The 26,570-nt window shown below is 40.6% G+C and overlaps 1 long non-coding RNA gene across 1 annotated transcript; it reads left to right on the forward strand.

Moving 5' to 3' along the window:
• The first annotated feature begins 19,318 nt into the window (after nt 1-19,318).
• Nucleotides 19,319-21,703, forward strand: LOC140947299 (uncharacterized). The gene is made up of 3 exons (XR_012166952.1): nt 19,319-19,421; nt 20,193-20,378; nt 21,669-21,703. It is a non-coding gene; the product is annotated as an uncharacterized lncRNA (long non-coding RNA).
• Nucleotides 21,704-26,570: the final 4,867 nt, after the last annotated feature.

The raw sequence follows: 26,570 nt of genomic DNA on the forward strand, positions 1-26,570 counted from the left end.
GAAAGCTGTGGACCATGGTTACAAGATCCTAAAAATTCACGAGGTGTGGCATTTTCCTGAAAATCAGCCCAAAGAGGGCTTGTTTGCAGACTATGTAAATAAATGGCTCAAAAATAAGACTGAAGCATCGGGTTGGCCCAAGAATTGTAGCACAGAGGCAGCAAAGTCAGAGTACATCAATGCTTACTATGACCGTGAAGGGGTTCAACTAGAGCCTGCAAATGTGGCCAAAAACGGGGGACGAAAACAAGTGGCGAAACTTATGCTCAACAGGTAATTAGAATTAGAATGAAAAGATAGGACAAAGATCTTCAAAGAATCATTGTTTGATTTGTTTCCCTCTTTGTATTTTCAGCTTCTGGGGCAAATTCGGCGAGAAACCCAACAAGACTCAAACCTTTACCGTCACAAGTCCTGCAGAGCTATATGCAATAATAGAAGATGCTGGTAACAACATTCACGACATACGAATTTGCACTGATGATATAGTAGAAATTGATGTCAGTAAAGCTGTAGAAGAGGTCATTCCAAGCAATAAAACCAACATTTTTATCGCGAGTTTCACCACGTCATGGGCTCGCTTAGAGTTGTACAAGTATTTGCAACAGTTGAAGGATCAAGTTCTATATTTTGATACAGACAGCATCATTTATCTTAGGCGTAACGGTTTACCTGCAGTGGAGACAGGTCCGTTTTTGGGTCAGATGAAAGACGAAACCGCTGGCGTACCCATACAGGAGTTTGCGACAGGGGGTCCAAAAAATTACACTTACATGCTACAAAACGGTTTTACTCAGGATGAGCAGGGCAGGGCTCTGTTGAATTTTGATTCCATGAAAAGTCACATTTTAGCTGCGATCAAAAACCTTGGGAATGCACCACAACCTATTGCGGTACCTGTAAGCGTGAATATGGACACCAATAGGACCACCAAGAAAATCTGTCTAACCCCTAAAGTCAAGAATTATCGCCTTGTCTTTGAAAAGCGGGTGATTCAAACAAAGGATTGTAGCAGCAAACCTTATGGTTATGATTGGATAGGCCAACACACTTGAACTAGACCTCCTAAGGCTTTTTAAGTTAGCATTTTTGCCTAGAGATTTGTACGCTAGGTTATTGGTTTAATAAAACGTGTGTAAGGATTATTTCCGTGTGATTGATTTACCTGACTACTTATGTCTTAAACAGAGCTAGATTGCCCTAACCCCACTCCATTGCCCTAAAAACACTCTCTTCCCCTAGCCCCTCCCCTCCCACTCTAACAGAGATTGCGAGGGTCTGGATCCTAGTGAGATGGAGTTGCTGACTCAGCGTTTTTTAGGCATAAAAAGGCTGAATGATTTTAGCGAACGTGTTAAACAGCAGTCACAATGCAGACAGTATCTATGCAAGATTTGGAACAATTTTCATACTGGCAAGACAAACGTCTGACTAGTTCTCATTGCTATGACCTTTACAACCCAGTGATTTCTGTGGAGTTAACAGAATTAGCGGATCGTGTGGTAGCTAATAACGATTCGGTGGTGGAAATTCAATTGGATTTGTGTATTCAACAACAACGTGTCCCTGCTTGGCATGAAAGTTTGTTGATGTCTACAAGCGATGCTTTATTACGAGCACTTCAACGTTGGATTACACGTCATGGGTACCCTATGAAATCACACTGTTATGTTTCATTGCAAGAAGTCGAACCGTTACCTCTGCCTTTAACAAGATGTCTTGGGGTGTTGACAAATATTTCCATGTTTGCATTCTTTCCTTGGACGTGTAACTTAGCACGCACCATGTTAGCCCTCTTTGATTGGTTAAGCTATAGCTAGTTGATGACACAATTACAAGCACCGTGTATGGAATTTAAATTAGTTATCATACTGATCCACGAGAACAATAGCGAATGACGTCATCATGTATTTAACGGACACAACACTAGATTGACGTCATTCGATTAATCCAGGACAACAACAGCCGTTGACGTCATTGGGTGTAAATACAAAAGACTTGTCCAAACCTGCCCAGTGAACGTGATGGTAATAAACAATACATGACCCAAGTATACAGAAAAGCTCTGGGGATCACTTTTGAGTATAAGTGCGAGGCAGTTTTCCCTTTTCAACTCACTACGTCTTTGTGCTAATAACGACGCTGCAAAAGATAACGTATCCTAGACCTTGTCCTACTTGTAGGAAGAGTTTTAACAAAGGCCAATTCTTTCAACATAAAAAGAGATGCGGTACAACAGAAAATCGAGTGAAATGCCGGGAGTGTTACTTAACTTTTGGATACAAACACGTTATGTTACGACATGTAAGACAGTAACATTCGAACAACCCATTGCGTTTTCCATGTATGATTTGCGATAAGGTATTGACATCTGCTCAAAGCTTGACCCTACACATGAAGACCGCTCATGGTGATGAAAAACCTTGCTTTGACTGCTGGTACTGCAATGCCACGTTTACAAGACAAAATGCAAGACAAGATCACATGAGTCGTGTGCATGGACGTACTTGTAGAGAGCGAGAGGTAAATTTGTATCTTCATTTGAAACATTTAAGTCACGAGAAGAAATTCAAGAACGAGTGGCAATTTGCGGAATCCAGACCCATTGAACACGGCGAGCATAACGTCTGCCTTTGTGGTCAAACATACATAGAATCTTACTTCTTTGTAGAAAACAAATGGAACGGGAATCGCACCTTCGTGGGCTCAGATTGTGTAACAAACGTGGATCCCAAAGCAGCAGCTGTGATTTACTATTTCAAGCATATTTTAGAAAACACAGTGTAAGGGACATACAAGGGGCAAGATGAGAGGGGGATTACAGCGATTCGCAGTTCGCACAAACACTACGTTAGTACAGCGCCTGCACGTAGTGGAACATTTACACCCACAAGTAACAAGAAACCCAGGGAGCGAATGGGAAGAAGTGGTTGTCTACCCTGAAGCAGAGACTTTGATTGTAGGTAAAACATATTCTCTGAAGTTGAAGGCCAATTTACTACAAAGTTGGGTATATTTTGACTGCAAGTCTGCGAGCTCTTGCTGGAGTTGAGCCACAGTAGGTTTCTTGGGTTTTTTAGGGACCTTGAGCTGCTGACGATCACCTTCCCGTTGCTTCCTCATAGTTTGATAACTGTCTTGATCTTGAGAGAGTTTCTTCTCTTCTTCTTGAATCATTTGATCCAAAATGACACTTTGCACTTGATCACAGGCAGCATTGACGATAGCTTGAGCTTCGGGGGAACTCATTTTTGGGTATGGTTTTATAGATTTCATTCTTTGCGGAAACGTACCATTCTTGAGATGTTTTTTGAACCCTTTGAGGGTATGCTCTCGATACTTGATTCTAGCTTTGATCGTCATCAGTTTTTGTCGATAACCCTTCAACCTGGTCTTGGCAGGCATGGTTTTTTCGGTGGGTTCATTACCAGTCTTGGTAGAAAGTGCTTCTACAGAACCACCCATAACAGACATGTTACCTCTAGGCAACGTACAACTGATAATGATAGACACAAATCAATTCTATTTATAGCCTGAGGTGAGGTATAAGAGAAAGGGGTGTGCTATTCTATCTATCATTTTTCACAAATCATCATGTGGATAGGAGGGTATGACGATTAGACTCCCGCAGAACAGCGTGAATGGGACAGAGATATAGAAGAAATGCGTGCTGAACGTGAGCAAAGACAGGGCGTAATGAAGACTGAGAACGAGGATAATCTCTCCTGGTTACAAATGGCGATTGACTATCCATTGTTTAAAGCAACCTATACCAAAATTGGAGACACAGATTTGTATGTGGTAGATCTAAAGCGACAGACTACTACAAAACAGGGGGTCCGCAACTTAGTTTTTGAAGTCGTGTATCCCCTGTATCATGGTTTGAATGCAATCATTGAGCAGAGAAAAACACCCAAGACCTCTCTCATCAAAATACAGACCTCCTCCAGAGAACATGTTGAGGTAACCTATACGTGTGAATGCACCCCTGACAAATGGTCTTATAACACCATGGACAAAATCTCAGAAGCCTTAGCTGGCCAGTTAACCATGAAACAAAACTTGGATCGAGAACTAGTGATGAACTTTTCATTCTATGAGGAGTAAAAAGATTGCAGTAAAACTCTGCAAGTTAATTTCGTAACATGTTGAAAAAGTCTGCAAGTTAATTTCGTAACGTGTTGAAAAAGCCTGCAACTTAATTTTGTAACGTGCGGAAAAAGTCCGCAAATAAAATTGGAATGAAATGTGTATTACAGTTGTTTAGTTCTAAGCAATCTGCACTGGAGTCTATGAGTTTTCATCGACCACAGGCACCCCACAGGCAACCACAGGCACCCACAGGCACCCCACACACACTCCACAGGCACCCTATAGGCACCCCACAGGCACCCTACAGGCACCCTCAGGCACCTCACAGGCACCCTACATTTAACTGAATGAATCGAAAAGGTATAAATAGGATGAGACTTTGTGGAAAAGCGACTAGCTGTGATAAGACGCCGAAGAGTCAGCATGCCTTATCGAAACAGACGAAATTGTCCAATCTGTTGTAAGAGTGGTCTACTGTCTTTAAGTCACCACCTAGCCCAAGTCCATCAGTTATCCAGTGAAGAACGAAAACCGTGGCTAAAATCTGCGATCTTTTCCTCAGCAAAATCCACTGGATTACCTTACATGGCTCCTTACCCCTTTTGGGGAATGCCACCTCCTCCTTGGAGCCACACCCCTCAACCATTACAACCCGTTAGACAAGCTCTAAAGACTGAACCGAAACAGCGAAAAGTAACCAAGCCACAAACAACTAACTGTTTAGAGACGAGCCCTTACCCAGACTTTAAGTTTAACCACATGTTTTCGATGCTCGTGGTGGGGCCAAGTCAGTGTGGAAAAACGTCTTTCGTGGAGCAACTGTTAAAAAAAGAATTGTATTAAGTACCCCAGTAAGAAACAGAGACGTATTTTCTGGTTTTACAATCAATGGCAACCACGGTATGCGTCCTTGCAATCTACACTAAGTGATGAGATTGTGTTTACCCAAGGCTTACCTGCACTGAGTGAAGATCTAAGAGAAATCAATCCAAAGTTTCACAATGTGTTGGTGTTTGATGACCTAATGAGCAAGGCAACTGACAGTCCCGTGTTATCAACACTGTTTACACAAGGCCGTCATCGCAATGCTAGCGTGATATTATTACTGCAAAATATGTTTCCGAAAGGTAAATTTAACACAGATATTAGCAGAAACGCACAGTACCTAACACTTTTTAGTAGTCCCAGTGATCGTAAGCAAATCGACATGGTGGCGGAGCGGATTTTTGCGAAAGACAGGTCAAACTTTATGAAAGTCTATGCGAAAGAAACCGAAAAGCCTTATGGGTATCTTTTGGTGGAAAATCAACCCAAGACTCCAACAGAGAAACAAGTTGTGGCCGAGGTGTTTGAAAACTGCCGCTGTTATCCTAACATAACCACTTGTACTAAAACAGTATCGGAGGCAGATAAACCTGAACTGGTATCTCGAAAACGTTCCATAGATCCACCGTTAGTGAAAAACAAACACCGAAAACAATCTGAACAGAAGCAGAAAAAATTAGGGACAATCAAAGCGAATCCTGTGAAAAAAAACGTCAAGAGCAAATGGCGAAAACAACCTCAAAAGAAGACAGTGAAACAGAACATCAATAAACCTACGTCCGTTGTATCACCGACCAGAGAAAATTTCAGGGAGAACCCGATTAACTGCGAGGAGGTCCCGTTTAACTCTGATGAAGAACAGTTTAGCTCTGATGAGGAACAGTTTACTTTTAATGCAAACCAACTAAACACCAGGGCTAGACGACATGTCTATGCTAGAGGAAGTAGCTTTGGACCAAAGATTGTTTATGAATAAAAAACATTCGCACTTTTTTGCCTGTTACATTAGACAGAGAAACGTTCTATAGCTTTCAAAAGCAACTTTTTCACTGAAGCTGTACTACAATCCGTAGGTTAGAAAAGTAACTGTCAATGACTTGTGTAATAAAAAGATTTTCAAAAATACCTTGTTTTTCAAAAAACAATTGTTAAAAATCGACACAAACTATTCGCTGAATTATTTTCATTGCAAACGCTACGTGACCGCTATGTTTCTAAGCATTGCGAAATGACGAAGTAATACGAAGAAAAACGACTAAATACGACCACCATACGAGAGAAACACGACTAAAAACGATTAGAGGTAGAATACATTAAATCTCAACAGCATTGGGGGTCTGAGGCCTAGACAGCGGAAGTGGTCGGAGGTCTCCGACCTCTTCTGATGACGTCATTGTTATGCATTTACTTAACAATGGTGACCCAAGTGCCCCCCAATGCTGCTGAGATTTAATGTAAGAATTGTTTTTCATTTCGCTTGTTTTTCCACGGCTTATATTTATCACTTGTTTGTCCATCGCATTGTTGTGTTGTACGGTTGGAGGTTCTATTTAAAATCACAGAGTTTCACGCACTGGTAATCCGTTAATTACAAGTCTAAAGTTGAATACTAATCAGCTCTACGGCTAAACGAAAAGAATTGTCTTAGAATGATTTATTTTCGATCGCTGTATTGTGGTGACTGTTTGCTGTTTCTAGCAAATGGATTTCATAGAAATTGACTAGTCCGCTAAACGATTTTGCTGTTTAACTGTTCGTCTCTGCCGTTTCAATGTGTAGGCCAATGAGCTGTAAAACTACAAGCTCAAATTCAATAGTCCGTGAACACTGTCTATAGCTATAATGAAAAATAATTGTTGCTTGTTCAGAGTACTTAGACATAGCTATGGAAAGAGTCGCTAGCAATGTAGTAAAAAAGCGTCTATTTAGAAGCTGACCATGGAAAGAAAGAAATAAATCTACTGCTGTGTTTTAATTCACAAAGACTAGCGGAGCTTTACACTCTGTGAAGTCTAAACTGTAGGAGACCGCAGTCACGTTCGCTGGATTGTAAATTACCTGTTGTAATTCCACAGTCCATTTTTCGCTGTCTATAGTCATATGAAAGGTTTTGTCCACGAGAACGTAGCCGTGGAAATAGCCGCTAGCAATGTAACATTGTAAATGAAGTGTGTATTTCAAAAAGCTAGAAATAGACCGCTAATAAATGCCGTGTGTTTAAATCGTAAAGACTATAGCGTACTAGAAAACGTAGGTATTTTTGAAAATCTTTTTATTACACAAGTCATTGACAGTTACTTTTCTAACCTACGGATTGTAGTACAGCTTCAGTGAAAAGTTGCTTTTGAAAGCTATAAAACGTTTCTCTGTCTAATGTAACAGGCAAAAAAGTGCGAATGTTTTTTATTCATAAACAATCTTTGGTCCAAAGCTACATCCTCTAGCATAGACATGTCGTCTAGCCCTGGTGTTTAGTTGGTTTGCATTAAAAGTAAACTGTTCCTCATCAGAGCTAAACTGTTCTTCATCAGAGTTAAACGGGACCTCCTCGCAGTTAATCGGGTTCTCCCTGAAATTTTCTCTGGTCGGTGATACAACGGACGTAGGTTTATTGATGTTCTGTTTCACTGTCTTCTTTTGAGGTTGTTTTCGCCATTTGCTCTTGACGTTTTTTTTCACAGGATTCGCTTTGATTGTCCCTAATTTTTTCTGCTTCTGTTCAGATTGTTTTCGGTGTTTGTTTTTCACTAACGGTGGATCTATGGAACGTTTTCGAGATACCAGTTCAGGTTTATCTGCCTCCGATACTGTTTTAGTACAAGTGGTTATGTTAGGATAACAGCGGCAGTTTTCAAACACCTCGGCCACAACTTGTTTCTCTGTTGGAGTCTTGGGTTGATTTTCCACCAAAAGATACCCATAAGGCTTTTCGGTTTCTTTCGCATAGACTTTCATAAAGTTTGACCTGTCTTTCGCAAAAATCCGCTCCGCCACCATGTCGATTTGCTTACGATCACTGGGACTACTAAAAAGTGTTAGGTACTGTGCGTTTCTGCTAATATCTGTGTTGAATTTACCTTTCGGAAACATATTTTGCAGTAATAATATCGCGCTAGCATTGCGATGACGGCCTTGTGTAAACAGTGTTGATAACACGGGACTGTCAGTTGCCTTGCTCATTAGGTCATCAAACACCAACACATTGTGAAACTTTGGATTGATTTCTCTTAGATCTTCACTCAGTGCAGGTAAGCCTTGGGTAAACACAATCTCATCACTTAGTGTAGATTGCAAGGACGCATACCGTGGTTGCCATTGATTGTAAAACCAGAAAATACGTCTCTGTTTCTTACTGGGGTACTTAATACAATTCTTTTTTTAACAGTTGCTCCACGAAAGACGTTTTTCCACACTGACTTGGCCCCACCACGAGCATCGAAAACATGTGGTTAAACTTAAAGTCTGGGTAAGGGCTCGTCTCTAAACAGTTAGTTGTTTGTGGCTTGGTTACTTTTCGCTGTTTCGGTTCAGTCTTTAGAGCTTGTCTAACGGGTTGTAATGGTTGAGGGGTGTGGCTCCAAGGAGGAGGTGGCATTCCCCAAAAGGGGTAAGGAGCCATGTAAGGTAATCCAGTGGATTTTGCTGAGGAAAAGATCGCAGATTTTAGCCACGGTTTTCGTTCTTCACTGGATAACTGATGGACTTGGGCTAGGTGGTGACTTAAAGACAGTAGACCACTCTTACAACAGATTGGACAATTTCGTCTGTTTCGATAAGGCATGCTGACTCTTCGGCGTCTTATCACAGCTAGTCGCTTTTCCACAAAGTCTCATCCTATTTATACCTTTTCGATTCATTCAGTTAAATGTAGGGTGCCTGTGAGGTGCCTGAGGGTGCCTGTAGGGTGCCTGTGGGGTGCCTATAGGGTGCCTGTGGAGTGTGTGTGGGGTGCCTGTGGGTGCCTGTGGTTGCCTGTGGGGTGCCTGTGGTCGATGAAAACTCATAGACTCCAGTGCAGATTGCTTAGAACTAAACAACTGTAATACACATTTCATTCCAATTTTATTTGCGGACTTTTTCCGCACGTTACAAAATTAAGTTGCAGGCTTTTTCAACACGTTACGAAATTAACTTGCAGACTTTTTCAACATGTTACGAAATTAACTTGCAGAGTTTTACTGCAATCTTTTTACTCCTCATAGAATGAAAAGTTCATCACTAGTTCTCGATCCAAGTTTTGTTTCATGGTTAACTGGCCAGCTAAGGCTTCTGAGATTTTGTCCATGGTGTTATAAGACCATTTGTCAGGGGTGCATTCACACGTATAGGTTACCTCAACATGTTCTCTGGAGGAGGTCTGTATTTTGATGAGAGAGGTCTTGGGTGTTTTTCTCTGCTCAATGATTGCATTCAAACCATGATACAGGGGATACACGACTTCAAAAACTAAGTTGCGGACCCCCTGTTTTGTAGTAGTCTGTCGCTTTAGATCTACCACATACAAATCTGTGTCTCCAATTTTGGTATAGGTTGCTTTAAACAATGGATAGTCAATCGCCATTTGTAACCAGGAGAGATTATCCTCGTTCTCAGTCTTCATTACGCCCTGTCTTTGCTCACGTTCAGCACGCATTTCTTCTATATCTCTGTCCCATTCACGCTGTTCTGCGGGAGTCTAATCGTCATACCCTCCTATCCACATGATGATTTGTGAAAAATGATAGATAGAATAGCACACCCCTTTCTCTTATACCTCACCTCAGGCTATAAATAGAATTGATTTGTGTCTATCATTATCAGTTGTACGTTGCCTAGAGGTAACATGTCTGTTATGGGTGGTTCTGTAGAAGCACTTTCTACCAAGACTGGTAATGAACCCACCGAAAAAACCATGCCTGCCAAGACCAGGTTGAAGGGTTATCGACAAAAACTGATGACGATCAAAGCTAGAATCAAGTATCGAGAGCATACCCTCAAAGGGTTCAAAAAACATCTCAAGAATGGTACGTTTCCGCAAAGAATGAAATCTATAAAACCATACCCAAAAATGAGTTCCCCCGAAGCTCAAGCTATCGTCAATGCTGCCTGTGATCAAGTGCAAAGTGTCATTTTGGATCAAATGATTCAAGAAGAAGAGAAGAAACTCTCTCAAGATCAAGACAGTTATCAAACTATGAGGAAGCAACGGGAAGGTGATCGTCAGCAGCTCAAGGTCCCTAAAAAACCCAAGAAACCTACTGTGGCTCAACTCCAGCAAGAGCTCGCAGACTTGCAGTCAAAATATACCCAACTTTGTAGTAAATTGGCCTTCAACTTCAGAGAATATGTTTTACCTACAATCAAAGTCTCTGCTTCAGGGTAGACAACCACTTCTTCCCATTCGCTCCCTGGGTTTCTTGTTACTTGTGGGTGTAAATGTTCCACTACGTGCAGGCGCTGTACTAACGTAGTGTTTGTGCGAACTGCGAATCGCTGTAATCCCCCTCTCATCTTGCCCCTTGTATGTCCCTTACACTGTGTTTTCTAAAATATGCTTGAAATAGTAAATCACAGCTGCTGCTTTGGGATCCACGTTTGTTACACAATCTGAGCCCACGAAGGTGCGATTCCCGTTCCATTTGTTTTCTACAAAGAAGTAAGATTCTATGTATGTTTGACCACAAAGGCAGACGTTATGCTCGCCGTGTTCAATGGGTCTGGATTCCGCAAATTGCCACTCGTTCTTGAATTTCTTCTCGTGACTTAAATGTTTCAAATGAAGATACAAATTTACCTCTCGCTCTCTACAAGTACGTCCATGCACACGACTCATGTGATCTTGTCTTGCATTTTGTCTTGTAAACGTGGCATTGCAGTACCAGCAGTCAAAGCAAGGTTTTTCATCACCATGAGCGGTCTTCATGTGTAGGGTCAAGCTTTGAGCAGATGTCAATACCTTATCGCAAATCATACATGGAAAATGCAATGGGTTGTTCGAATGTTACTGTCTTACATGTCGTAACATAACGTGTTTGTATCCAAAAGTTAAGTAACACTCCCGGCATTTCACTCGATTTTCTGTTGTACCGCATCTCTTTTTATGTTGAAAGAATTGGCCTTTGTTAAAACTCTTCCTACAAGTAGGACAAGGTCTAGGATACGTTATCTTTTGCAGCGTCGTTATTAGCACAAAGACGTAGTGAGTTGAAAAGGGAAAACTGCCTCGCACTTATACTCAAAAGTGATCCCCAGAGCTTTTCTGTATACTTGGGTCATGTATTGTTTATTACCATCACGTTCACTGGGCAGGTTTGGACAAGTCTTTTGTATTTACACCCAATGACGTCAACGGCTGTTGTTGTCCTGGATTAATCGAATGACGTCAATCTAGTGTTGTGTCCGTTAAATACATGATGACGTCATTCGCTATTGTTCTCGTGGATCAGTATGATAACTAATTTAAATTCCATACACGGTGCTTGTAATTGTGTCATCAACTAGCTATAGCTTAACCAATCAAAGAGGGCTAACATGGTGCGTGCTAAGTTACACGTCCAAGGAAAGAATGCAAACATGGAAATATTTGTCAACACCCCAAGACATCTTGTTAAAGGCAGAGGTAACGGTTCGACTTCTTGCAATGAAACATAACAGTGTGATTTCATAGGGTACCCATGACGTGTAATCCAACGTTGAAGTGCTCGTAATAAAGCATCGCTTGTAGACATCAACAAACTTTCATGCCAAGCAGGGACACGTTGTTGTTGAATACACAAATCCAATTGAATTTCCACCACCGAATCGTTATTAGCTACCACACGATCCGCTAATTCTGTTAACTCCACAGAAATCACTGGGTTGTAAAGGTCATAGCAATGAGAACTAGTCAGACGTTTGTCTTGCCAGTATGAAAATTGTTCCAAATCTTGCATAGATACTGTCTGCATTGTGACTGCTGTTTAACACGTTCGCTAAAATCATTCAGCCTTTTTATGCCTGAAAAACGCTGAGTCAGCAACTCCATCTCACTAGGATCCAGACCCTCGCAATCTCTGTTAGAGTGGGAGGGGAGGGGCTAGGGGAAGAGAGTGTTTTTAGGGCAATGGAGTGGGGTTAGGGCAATCTAGCTCTGTTTAAGACATAAGTAGTCAGGTAAATCAATCACACGGAAATAATCCTTGCACACGTTTTATTAAATCAATAACCTAGCGTACAAATCTCTAGGCAAAAATGCTAACTTAAAAAGCCTTAGGAGGTCTAGTTCAAGTGTGTTGGCCTATCCAATCATAACCATAAGGTTTGCTGCTACAATCCTTTGTTTGAATCACCCGCTTTTCAAAGACAAGGCGATAATTCTTGACTTTAGGGGTTAGACAGATTTTCCTGGTGGTCCTATTGGTGTCCATATTCACGCTTACAGGTACCGCAATAGGTTGTGGTACATTCCCAAGGTTTTTGATCGCAGCTAAAATGTGACTTTTCATGGAATCAAAATTCAACAGAGCCCTGCCCTGCTCACCCTGAGTAAAACCGCGTATTTTTCATTCTGTTTCACCATTTTGTAGCATGTAAGTGTAATTTTTTGGACCCCCTGTCGTAAAATCCTGTATGGGTACGCCAGCGGTTTCGTCTTTCATCTGACCCAAAAACGTACCTGTCTCCACTGCAGGTAAACCGTTACGCCAAAGATAAATGATGCTGTCTGTATCAAAATATAGAACTTGATCCTTCAACTGTTCCAAATACTTGTACAACTCTAAGCGAGCCCATGACGTGGTGAAACTCGCGATAAAAATGTTGGTTTTATTGCCTGGAATGACCTCTTCTACAGCTTTACTGACATCAATTTCTACTATATCATCAGTGCAAATTCGTATGTCGTGAATGTTGTTACCAGCATCTTCTATTGTGACGGTAAAGGTTTGAGTCTTGTTGGGTTTCTCGCCGAATTTGCCCCAAAAGCTGAAAATACAAAGAGGGAAACAAATCAAACAATGATTCTTTGAAGATCTTTCTCCTATCTTTTCATTCTAATTCTAATTACCTGTTGAGCATAAGTTTTGCCACTTGTTTTCGTCCCCCGTTTTTGGCCACATTTGCAGGCTCTAGTTGAACCCCTTCACGGTCATAGTAAGCATTGATGTACTCTGACTTTGCTGCCTCTGTGCTACAATTCTTGGGCCAACCCGATGCTTCAGTCTTATTTTTGAGCCATTTATTTACATAGTCTGCAAACAAGCCATCTTTGCGCTGATTTTCAGAAAAATGCCACACCTCGTTAATTTTTAGGATCTTGTTACCATGGTCCACAGCTTTCTGCAACTCAGGTGTGCACCAAGTGCCCGTTATATAGCGTTCCTCCGCAGTGTGGGTGCAAACCGATGTACGAGTCAACCATTGTTGAGTTTGCCACCAATGTGGACGGGGAGTACTGGATGATACAAATGGGGTGGTGGGAGAATCTTGACTTTTACTATGCCAAAATAGCTGCCAATATCTTGATTTGTTGGATTGACCAAAATCTCGGGGTGACCCACTGGATACGTTTTTGTTTTTTCGACGTACGGGTAAAGCGAATTGATGTCTACATAGCGAATTTCTTCTCCTGCTGCTGCAACACAATGTAAACGCACTCCATTGGTTCTACCACCAAAGAAGCAATCTCTAGGGTTCAATGGCTCAGACAGCTGAAAGGTCTTCAAAAATGCCATGAGAGTGGGGTTTGTCTTCTTGTCAATCTCAAAATCATGCTCCCATTTCTCAATCACCGTATACCCTGCTTGACGTAACTTCTGTGTCTTTTTACAGGTGGCTTGATAGATTTCTGAGATGGTACGATCTGGATGACAATTGTGTTTCCTGTAGCGATGGTTTGGGAAACATTTAACACACCCATGATAAAAGCAACCATGAAATTCATAGACCGTTTTGGTTGTTTCGTCATAGCCATCGACAAAGAGAGCCTCGCCTTGTGTGATCACCTTTTGCTCTCCCCCGTTGAGGACATGGCGTAGTTTATTTCCTCCTAGTTTAAAATCTTCAAAACATAACCATTCTAGTGCTGCTGTACTTTGATTCACATTAGCACCACACCAGCCATTCAATGGTTCTATGGCAATGGTATCCTTGGGGATAAGATCTCTTCTCCAGAATAAATTGCATGCAGAAGCAATGGTGGCACATTTTTCTATAGGATTAAACCCTGCTTCCTCTTTAAATTCTTGTATAAACTTTAGACAGGCAGCTTTCAAGACCATTACATCAGAATGGCAGTACTTGTTTAACTCCTCCCAGGGGACATATTCTTCATTTCTTGCCAATTCAGTCGCGTACCAAGTGTCAAACTCCTTTCGTTTCTTTTGCTTCATTGCTTGTGGCTGAAAATAGTGTCTTGCCGGTAGACGACCCCTGAATGTTTCAGGCAACTCGGCCAGTGGCATTGGGAGAAAACAAAGTGAATCTTTGAAGGTAATCATGGCGTCCAGATACCAGTAATGGAACTTCAGGGTTTTGGTGCCCGTCGTCAGCTGGTTTTCCACGTTAATACCCTGACGGTAAAGTTCCTCGATGATAAAGTTGCTATCAAAACCCTTGAGGTTGTGAAAAATTATAAATAAATCGCGCTGTTTGTCTGCCACTTCTGTTAGTTGATTCATGGCTTGAATGAACTGTTCAATGCAGGTTTCGCCACTAAAGGCATGAGAAACATTGTATGGATCTTCTTCAGTAGCATATCGAATCAAATCTGCTATGAATAACTGCTTTCCCTGCCCTGTGGGTTCTATCAAACATTCGATGTCAGCAAACACCATGAGAGGTGGTAGCTTCTTTTCCTCGTCATCATTATCATCATCATCATCGTGTTCCTCATCGTCTGCCTCTTCAACACGTTGGATGTAACATTTGTGATTGTATATTTCAACAAATTCATGGCAGTGACGGCAAGTGTCGTGGTAGCATTTGTGTTGCTGCTTTGGATTCACCTTATAAACTTTACAGCATTTTAGACACTTTTTGAGTTTCTGACAAAGACTGACTTTTTTCTTGCCTTTTGGTTCTTTATGGGCTTTGAAACAATCTGGACCATAAAAATCACGCTGACAGTCATTGCAGTGAATTGTACGTTTCTTGCCTGGGGAAAAATCTGGGCAGGCCCCTTTATTTTGCTGAGAACGTGTTCGTTAACAACTTGCGCAGTTACGGCCCATACAAGAATGATGGGCTGCGTCGTCTACATCGTACCCTTTACAGCAATCAGGGCAAAAGTACGACCGATTCAAAAAAGCAATCATGCTTCTTAAACCATTGTAGTGATTCTCGTGTTTAAGCAAATAAATGACTTTGCCGTACTGATCCACTTTGCCTTGAAAAATACAGGCACAAGAGACGTAATCTACCACGATGATTTTTAGCCTTGGGGTCCTAGAAACGCGTGAAATTTTTCTAGTTCCTCATAACCACACGGGCCTTCTGGTACACCCGCGTCTTGGTGAAGTTGCTTGGCTAGGCGTTACTGAATAGGTCTACCTCTTCGTAGATTATCATATTGCTTGTCAGGATCGCCATCCACGTACTCTTTCATCGTTATGATTGCACGGGCGCAACATAAGTCATCTGTGTTTTTGATCTTGATCATACAGTCTTTCTTTTTGTGCATCAAATCAAAGGGTAATCTGTTTGGATTTTTAGAAGCTCTACCTTTGCCTCCTTTGTCAGGGTAGGTGATAAATGTGAGAGTGGCATTGAACCCAATGGCTGGATTCATATTTTGAGCGCTATTCATTTTTCTTGCCAGTGACTCGAACATAGCATGTACATAATCACCACGTTTCACAAACTCTTGGACTGGGATGCCATATTTTACGTGGGATAAATATCCCGAATTTACAGTGCCGTTGGAATGTTCCTTTGAGGTTAAAGTCAGATGAACTTTTGTTGAATCCTGCAGGTTTTCGTTTAGGATCGTGTTCCTTACCGCTTCAAACAGGGACTCTGACAAACCCTCTCCCAATGATTCCTCTTCTGTGGGTTTACGTAACTGATCAAACGTGACGGAAAATTGTTCTTTCTTGACTGCACCCTTCAAACCCTGCCGTTTGTATGGTAGAAACGTGAGATTGGCTTTGAACAAAGGATTCTCAGACAGCTCTAAACGATTGGCTCTCTCTACCAAAAAGTCGTCACTGCCATCATCCAACTGGTAAGACATGTCCATGTCGTCTTCTAATTTTCTTTTAACTGCCCGTGTTTCGTCTTTCATAGGTTTTAGGTCCTCCTTTACACTCTCGGGGTCTTTTTTCATACTTCGAGTACTCACAGCGCCACCCTGCTGACTTTCATCACTGACTAGTGTTGGAACTTTGTCTGAATGCAATAACTCAAGGCGTAATAGTTCAGCCGACTCTTCTGCTTTTCGCTTTCCTGCTTCGGAATGGACCTTACGAACATGTTTCTTCAAATCGTCTTTTCTTGAGTATGTCTTATGACAGTGTAGACATTGAACGCGATGCTCTGAAGTCCCACAACGTTTCTTATGACGAAAGAAATTTCCCCTGTTCTTGATTGTCTTTCGGCATGTAGGACAAGCTCGTGGATACGTTGCTTTGCACATGATCGATCTTTACACAAGAACACAATGATCTCAAATGATTTTTCATGGTTGATATCCGTCTTTTATACCTGTTCTAGTCAAAATAATGGCGTCATCGTCTAAAAATAGAAACAGTTTCTGCTGAATCAGCAAATCGGTGGGTGACGTCACTGTGGTCTCTCGAACTTTAACCTGTTTCATTACCATATCCACTCAACTGTGACTTCAAGCGAGAATAAGTTAGCACTGTCCTCGACTGATTTAGCCCTAAACACTGCCCTCGACTGATTTAGCCCTAAGCACTGCACTCGACTGATTTAGCCCTAAGCACTGCGCTCGACTGATTTAACCCTAAGCACTGCACTCGACTGACCTAATCCTAAGCACTGCACTCGACTGATCTAGCCCTAAGCACTGCACTTGACTGATTTAACCCTAAGCACTGCACTCGACTGATTTAACCCTAAGCACTGCACTCGACTTATTAGGGTAAGACAATTCGCCCAAAATTGGTTCGCCACCTTCTCCTTTGTCATAATCATTCCCTTCGCTGTCATATCATTCCAAAATTAGAAGGGTTTGTATAGCGACTAACCTCATTCGCATAACAATGTGCCGTAAACAGACTACTAATACTGCTTGCGGTAATATTACTCACTAACGTTTTATTCCCCGCATCACGTGATGGAAATTTTAAGGGAGTCTAGAACAAGAATGTTGTTTGCTAGCGAAATTTGGGATTCATTTGAAATTGACTGTTATACAGGCTATTTGCTTTCTATGATGGCAGTATAGTTTCTGGAGGGTAGAAAAGAAGTGCGAATTCATGAACCAGTATGCAGCAGAAAATTACAACGCTTGACTCGTAAAATAAGTTGCTCATACACTCGGTGAAAAAGGTTGCTAAGAATTCAGTAAAATAATAAGCTCATTTGTTATCTGCCGGTATACCGAATTTCAGGCTATTTCTTCTTGATGTACTTTTATTGAGCAGAGCAGGCCAAGACATGCCTTTTTTCTTTAGTGAGACTGTTATGAATTTCTTGACCTCAACCACGCCTAAATAATAGTCGTTACATCTGTTAAATTCCTAACTGGATCCTCATCTGCCCTTTTGCGATGTATGGTAGCTAAACCTTTTATCTTCTTTCTCGTTTTAAGGTTCCACAAGATCCGTCAGCGTTACGAAAAAATATCTACTTCTGTCCAAGTTGCAACTCATAATTGCCATCAACAGAATTCCAACTTTCATCCAGTTCTTGGTGAGTCAGGCTTAAGATTAATTTTATTATATTGTTTTTTTTTTTTTTTTTTTTTTTTTTTTTCAACCATTAAATGTTAACCGTTGATAAAGAGTTATCGTCCGGGAAATTTCAAATAAATGTCGTCAAATCTGATTGTTTACCTACTGAGTTTATTGTTTATTTGTTTCGATTTTGAAATGTTTCATTAATATATATCGCTTTTTTTTACATTCCTCACTCTGGATATCAGAGATTTAAAGTCACGTTTAGGCCAAACAGCAAAAGCACTTGGCTTAGTGTTCCCCTTTAATACAAAAAAGTGCTTTTCAAGGCTCGACCAGCTGAATTTATTTTTACCTTTTGTCCTAATTTCAGCAATGGTCAATCTGAATGTGAAGTTTGCTGTAGTGATGTTAACGTGATTCCAAATCTCTCTATCGTACCAAAAAAATTAGTGATGGTCACATTGAAACTGACTAAACTCCATCCAGAAAACCGGCCCATTCTACCCTGCAAGCAGAGGTTTCTCTCTTGCATGGCTTTTAGCGTTTTAGCATAAGAAGTCGTTCGCGTCGCTTTTGACAGCAACTAGAACATCTAAAAAAACGATAGGTTTAAAGGTGATGTTACTTGAGACAATTCACAACGACGATTTTTAGCGCAACACAGCGGTGCAATGTTATAACTATTCGAAACAATGTCGCAACAATGTTGCAACGCTGTGTTGCGCTAAGAACCGTCGTTGCGAATCGTCTCGTGTAACATCGTCTTAGTAACCAAAACAACAACTTTGTACGTGCATCACGCTTTTTTGTACCTTTCTTTGCCGTGTTTGCGCGACTACGACGTGAAAATACCTAGTTTCGTGTTTTATGGAAAACGTAAACAGGCAATGACGAAATTATATTTCGCTTTCTGAACTCGAATATGGTCTCCTGGAATTCAAATTCAGGAGGGTTCGCGTACTTTTGACAAAGTAAGTACGATGGAACCCCGCCTTACGACCACCCCGTTTATAAGACCACCTCGTTATTACGGCCATATTCTTTCAAACCAAACGTAAAAACCATTGAGTCATTTTATTATTGTGAAGACCCCGTCAATGCGACCACCTCGTTATTACGACCAGGATTTTATGGCCCAACGGTGGTCACATTAACGGGGTTCCACTGTAAGTAGGAATAATCGCGCTTAAGACTGAAAGAACGTGGAGCGACATTCCCTTTGCTGTCGCGTCGTTAGATCTAAAAGTCCCTAGTCGCGACTGACAAGCGGCGCGAACGACTTCGTAAATGTTAAAAGACATTCAAGAGAGAAACGTCTGGTCGCAGGGAGGCCCATTCAGGTCAGTGCCGAGCTGTTTGTAAGTTCTCTTGTGACGCCAGTCTTAGCCTGTGCACCTTGCGGAGTACCATTGTTAGACTTGTTCCCAATCTTGTTGTGACTCCTATAGTTGTTTCTTTGTTAAACACGTTTCTTTTCTTTTCTTTTCTTTTTCTTTTTTTTTTGATTTGATTCATGAATTCAAGAGGATTTACATACCATGACCTTTGTTTCTTCTTTGGCCTCACCGGGTTGTTGGAAGATGTAGATTACGGCATGACTTCCTGCAGTACAGAGCAATGTTGAAAGAGCTGAGGCGTTCAGAAGAAAGCTATGAAGATGGTTCTAGAATCGCCTACCTACTCCAGGTTGGTAAACATGCAGATTCAGTAATCTGCAAGATGTTTCGGTATAAGAGAGACCGAGACAACTAAACTTATCTGCATTTTCAAGTCCTTCGCAGTGAAAACAAATCACTTCCTTCCTCTCGGGCGTTTTTGTTTTTCTAGTATAACTGTAAGCCTCACCTTTTAGCCTGGCTAGTAAATGTTGAATTGGAGGCTTATGTAGTCGGTTTGGATCATAATTTCACTCCAGTAAGAGCATTTTGGGTAAGGCGGCCAGTTACCTGTAACGATCAATGGAGCGAATTTTCCCTTCGTAAACGGTCTTTGCCATTTTTAAGACACTCAAGGCCTGAATTTTACACAGACTGGCGCGGTTTGCCGCTTTGAGAACGAGAACTCTATTTAACGTAGCAAAAATCATCAAAATTTATAAGATTATATGAGAACAAAGCCGACGTGGCCACTTTACAAAACAACCCAGCCTTGCAGATGGGGCCATTCCGGATAACGTAATCAGGCTCTAAGAAAATTTTTGTGCTTTTTTTCATAACTGTCTTTCTAACTTACACATTGGGTCATGTAGCAGCTGCTCGGAAGAACACTTCTCTACACATCCTGTTGGCCCTAGCTTTTTCTCTAACATTTTACGTAACTCTGCTTTAAGATTTCTTTTTTCGTAGACATTTGCCTCATATTAACTTAATCCAGAGAATTTTTAACCATGACGAAATAGGCATCAATTGTCATGTGCAGACTGAAAGATCTTTGACTAAATCTGGTCCTTTTTTTCAGGAACCTGATTTACGCTATCTTGTGGAAAACATTTGGAACAGCCAGAGCGTGCTCAGCGCTCACGAAGACCTGTTTGACCTGATTCTTGTACGGTGGAATAAGTACGAAGAGTGATCTCCGTGGAACTGTATTTTACTCACAAAGAAGGAGGCATCTGCTCACGCCAAACTGGAAAACGTTACTGAGGTACGGCTCCTTTTCTTCGTTTGTCATTGTTGTTTTAAAGCAATCGTCAATAGATGGGTGTGGGAAAGGTGCCTGAGTAAACTGAGGAAGCCGCAAGCGAGCGTGAAGGTAACCAAGACAACCCTGTGAGTGGCACCCACCAGGCACCGAAACACTGAGAACCTCAGTGGAAATTTTTTTAGATACTTACCAACACCCATCCAGAGGGAGAGGAGGGCTGGGAGCAAAGGGGCTTTGACACAAGCACAAGCAAAGAAAACGCATGCAAAATGACTTGACCACCAAAGGAGCGCTGTAAAAATGCTGGGACCCTGAAAAAGCCTAAGGCCGCCCCACATACGATTAGAACGGAGACCGCTGGCCAGCATTGTCTTGTGTTTAACCTCACTTAAATTACTTTTAACCACATTTCATGCTTTAGAGCTTCCTTTAGTCGGATGTGGAATGGGGGATAGGGCCAAATCGGATGCAGCAAATACAGTAAAACCCCGCGACTAAGACCTTGCATTTTTTCCGCGTTAGTCTTAACAGGTTCTTACATAAATGTTAATTAGCATAAATTTAGGCCGTTAAGGTTCGGTCATCCACGAACGATCTTGCACCTTCTTTTGAAGTACAATAAAAGCCCGCGACTTACAGAACCTGTATCTTAAAAACCTGTTAGGCTAAAATTTACCAGTTAGGCCCCCTCTATACAGAACCTGTGAAGCCCAAAATTTGAAACAAGTTCTTAGGTTCTATTAAAAATCTATAATAATAATAATAATAATAATAATAATAATAATAATAATAAATCAGTATACTTGGGCAAATAAGATAAGTTAACATTTAGGATCCTCTTTAAAAACAAAGGTGTTTTTCGAATTACTCCAACTATAATTGTAACGGTATCCAGGTTTTACCAAAGGAATAAGCTGAGTACCACTAATTACTCATAGCTATAATGTATTTTTTTTCTTCAGAAAATAAGAATCTATTAAGATCCTTGCAAATGAGGATTATTCACCGATGTTTGCTTTCTCGTTTGGTGCTTCTTCCGGTACGATATTGATGCCACAATTAATAGTTAGTCCCTGCATGTTGAGATAACTACCCCGCTACTTCACAAAGTCGTGGAATACAGAACAAATATTGCAAGCAATGGTTTTACCCATACGAGCAAGCTCTTTTGGGGTGGGAGTAAAGGAAACGCCCTCCATTTCCAACCCCACCCCCATCCCCCAAGTTGGAGGTGATTCCCTTCACTTCCTTCGATTATCCTCACTCTTACTTTGTATTTCTTTTCATCAGGCATACGGGCGGATGTTTATCGGGAAGATCCTACTTTTCATGCCTACCCGGCATGGCGGAGGACATGAAAAAGAAAATTTCTGGAAAAACTCGAGGATTAGCTGCTAACAACGGGGCGAGAACGGCCGCACTTAAGGCGTAATCTTCGCTGTTGAACTACAGTTCATAAATTCGTCATTGTTTAGCCCTTCGTAACTGTAGGTTGTAAACATGGTGCATTAAAAGGAAAATCTTTGTGACCAAGTGACAAATCATTCTGATGGGTATTTTGATTTTTCTTTTCTTTAAAGATGTACATATTTAGGTATTATTTCTTTAATGGTATTAGAACAACTTTTTTTTCTTGTTCGTTATTGTAAATAAATGAATAAAACTGAAACAGTAGCCCATTCTTCCATCTGCGTAGTTAATGTATCCAGGTCTTGACCGCCGTCAAACGAAAGACATGTAAAATAAAAACAACAACAACTATGCGCTTTGTAGACTGTTAACAGAAGGAAGTCCTTACGCCACGTTACCATGGTAACAAAATTTCTAGAACTCAACAAACCGTGGACCTGAAAATATGGCAGAAAACAAATGAAAAAAATGACAGTGCATAATTGCTCTCAAGAATAAAACGGTAGCTCCTCTGTCAAGAAAGATTGTTGAGATCCAGAAATTTTGCAATCATGGTAACCTGGCGTCACACTTCCTTCTATTGTCTGACCTTCTTGGAGTTGATCAGTTTAAAAATTCAGTTTAATCTACTATCTTTTTAAGCGTTAAATAACAGAATGCTACTCGATCCTTCCATACCTGAAATATTTTTCTTCTTAAACATTTCACGACACAATTCAATTTTTTTACGGTAAAGTAGGGCCTGGATTTGATGTCAAAAACGTTTGGTGCAGAATATTAGATAATGGCTAAAATTTAGCTCCATGTTCACATTTTAAGGAAACGTTCTTTAGCGACGAAACAGCCTTCATAAAAGTGACGGAGAAACCAAAGTCATTTGTCGTAAAAAATAAAATAATGAGTTAGAGAAACGGCCTCTACTTGAATTGACGAGACAACACTAATAATTTGGAACATGAATCTCGTCATATATATCAAGATTTTTTATAACATAGCTAGAAATTTCGCCTAATCAAATTCAATAGCGCGAGCGTGCTTCATATTCCTATTGAGCACGCTGATGACGTCAATAAACTATTCGTAATTCCTCGAGTACTTAATGTGAGCTTAGCAATCCTGAGTCTCCTTATTGCATCCACAACTCAGCAGTACACGATGAAGCGTTTGCCATGTGTTTTATAAGGAAATTTAAGAGGAAACGTTTGAATTTGCTAACCGATAGTAAGGAAAAGAGGTGAGTATTGTTGTTGTTGTCATCTCCGCGAGCTGTGCGGACTATGGCGTGAGCTCATTCTTTGCAAAGTTGTTTTCTCTCAATAACAATTTTTCGGGGAATTAATAGTTTTCCGGCACCTAAATATGGATTTTACAATCATTTTAGAGTAGACTTTCTCTCAGTTTCAGGATAAAAATATAAGCTTAACTGTGAGGGGAAAAAACATAGTCACGTAAACATTAGGCTATTGCATTTAAAATCCGTACCCCCCGGTTGAGGACTTACCTTTTCTTCTTACCCCTTAACATTGGCTAAAATTGCATCCACCCCTGAAGACTTCTGTAAAATATGGGTTTACCCCTGAAGAATTGGGTCATACCCCTGAAGAATATGGGTTTACCCTTGAAGAATTTTGTGAAAATTAAGGCTTCATCCCCAAAGAATTCCATATTTTTTTACTCTACCCCTAAAGAAATCCTCAATTTTTATAACTTACCCCTGGAAAATTCCATGGTTCCTCAACCGGGGGGGTGCGGATATTAAATGCAATAGCCCATTGACGCGTACTGCCTTGAGCGCGCCCTACAATAATAAAATTTTAAATTAACTGCTGCATTGATCGCTTTGATAATGTTATAAAACAATTAGTTCATGCTGCAGCCGTGCGTATGTCGAGATATTGATTACTTGGGAAGTTTGGAGAGCGCTCAAGAGGCTAGAGTTGCACTCGACTGCGCCTCGTGCAACTCTTACGCCTCTTTCGTGCTCTCCAAACTTCTCGCGTGCTCAATATCTCGACATACGCACGCTGACGCATGAACTAATTGCTAATTTGCATGTGTTTCCTGTAGGTCGTATCATTCCAACATGCTTCTTGGCTCAAGATCATAGACGATGCATTTTCCATTAAACAGTTTGATTGATTGATCGACTGATTGATTGATTTAAGAGGTCCGCCTCGAAGACATTTGATTCAGCTCTAGCCCGAGCTCTATTTGTTATTTTGCCTCTTAAATACAACACTCCAAAAAGATGTTTGTTATTATCAGCTTGTAAAATTGGGGCCAGTAATCTCAGGTTTCCTTAGCTTCGCTAGAGGCGAAAATCAACGTGTGACCTTCTCTATTAGACTTCGGAGACAAATATTAATAAAGACATAAAATGCATCTTGTCTTTATTCGTTTGCAGCCTCCCTTTCCTTGTGTAGTTAAACAAGAGATTAAAATGACATTGAAATTACGAAACAAGAAAAAAAAAAACTTAGAAAAAAGTTAGCCTCAGTAGCTTTGACATCTTTTCCCCTTTTGAGAAATAAATTAATGAATGATAACAACAATAATAATTTTCAGCGTTAAAAATGTCTAACAATACCAATGAATGCGCTTCGCACTATTGTTGAGAGGGTGCGGCGCTTATTTGAGGAAGGTGTTACATGGTAGTTATGGAAAAAGTTAGTCAGAGACGTCATTATGTCACTAAATCTATATTTTGTATTTAAATTACGAAGGGAAATCCTGGATCAAGATAAGACTTTTTACCGGTGAATTGAACTATATATGTGTCTTGAGGGGGACTTCTACAGACTTTAGGATTACTTTAAGAGAGGTGACACAACCAGAGTTTGGAAGTTGACGATGGTTTTAATCTTTCCGTTGAGGTTATTAACTCCTCTTAGCTAGGTATCTCAGATCTCAAGGCGTAACTGTGAAACTAGTTGCAAGAGGTTCCATTTATATTGAACTATTAAGTTAACTGATTTTTTACAATTTTACATGGCATTCATATGCAAGGAAAAGGTGTTAGTAAGTGACAGAGTTTAGAGAACAAAAAGAACTGAAATTGAGTTGATTCCCACTACGCGTGGAAGAAATTTGCAAAACTAGAAATATCTCTATACCCAAATTCCTCTACAGGGAACAAAAACGATAGTTTGAAAGAAACTAAATTTTCCTAAGATTGTGTCGAAAGAAATTGTAGTTTGAGATCAGAAAAGTAAGTGAAATTTGGCTAAAACTGGTTCAACAGAGAACAAAGAACTCGAAAGGTGTTAGGACGCGTGGCCTTAGGTTAGATTTTAATGAGATACGAAATCTGATTATGATTCAAGTTTGGAAGCGAAAGTGAGAACCAACTCCAGGTTTAAGTAAACGAACTTCGTCAACAGGAAACGCTTGTTTTCCTATCCCACAGCTGAATACATCTACCTATTTCTATCTTTTGAACTTGTTTCCGTGTTTCTTGAGCAAGCTTGAAGAGGTGTTTCTTAACCTCAGTTAAACCTTTAGTTGTAAAAGACTGAAACTACACTTATGATGTTTCCTGCAATTACCGCGCGTCCAGCTTCCATTTTTGATTGATCCCAACACCAAAGAGGTCGGTGCAAAAATCTTTTAGCAAAGGACTTAACTGACCAGCAAAGGTTTGCTAGTAAAAACTAAAGTGTGTCCAGCTGTTCTGAGAGCTTGTAAACACCATCCTTTGTCCCGTAACAAAAAATATTTGAGATATGGTGGAACTTTTGATTTCTGAACCGACCTAAAAACAAATTTATTTATATGATATATACCCCTGAATCTGCCTCGTACCCAGACGTCTCTCTTTTGATGAAAATGTGCGCGCAAAGGACGGCGGGAAGGAGACAACGGGCGAGACGTCTGGCAGATCTTGTTTTCAAGATGGCGGCAAGAGTAATGGCGGACCAGTATGCAGTTTTTTTAAATAAGTTCAGCCCTCTTCATTTGCGAATTTTGAGCAAATCATTGCCTATCCACGTCGTGTGTGTGAAGAGGAAGCTGTTTTCACCCCACACACATGCATTGGACTCAAGCATCATAATATTTACTACCGAACTACATAATATTTACCACCGAACTTTATATCGAAAAACTACTAGCCGAGGACGGGACAGTACTGCCTTTAATTTAATGAAACTGCCGCACGCCAAGGTAACAGGCGGTCAGGAAAGTTAGTAAGTAAGTAATCGTTTCTGTTAAGGTCCCCAGTGATGAAACGATCTCTTCAGTCGAAGTGAAAAATGGCGAGCTGAGAATTGTTGCAACAGTCAAATGAAGCCAATTATTTTGTAAAGCTGTAAAATACTATTTGCTGCACGTTATGTCTTGAGTACTCGAAAAGACAACAAACCAGTCTAGCCTCAAAGTTATGTTATGAAATAGATGATAAAATATTTTTTAAATCTGTTAAATTTTTGTCTCAGGGTTTCGCATTGTGTATCATTTGCTCGACAATGTAAGCTCATGTACAGGAAAAACAGCCACAAAACTAGCTCCAGGTTTTTTTTACTTGTATTTTTTATTGTTCGATTACCTCACTGGGTACTAGACTTGTCACTGAATGCACAGCCCGGTGTAAATAAATTCTACTTACTTTTTATCAATACACCTCATTTTATGATGAAGCTGTGTCGAATGTGCAGCAAATACTTATTGTCTGTATTGTTTTCTATTTGTTTTTGTGATATTACACAGTAGACCAATTTGGTTTTGTCATGCTCTTTTATAACACATCATTTGTGTCTTAATAAATAAATTATTGGTAACTTTGGT

The sequence above is a fragment of the Porites lutea genome, chromosome 9 (assembly GCF_958299795.1).
Source record: "Porites lutea chromosome 9, jaPorLute2.1, whole genome shotgun sequence".
Classification (NCBI taxonomy): Eukaryota; Metazoa; Cnidaria; class Anthozoa; order Scleractinia; family Poritidae; genus Porites; species Porites lutea.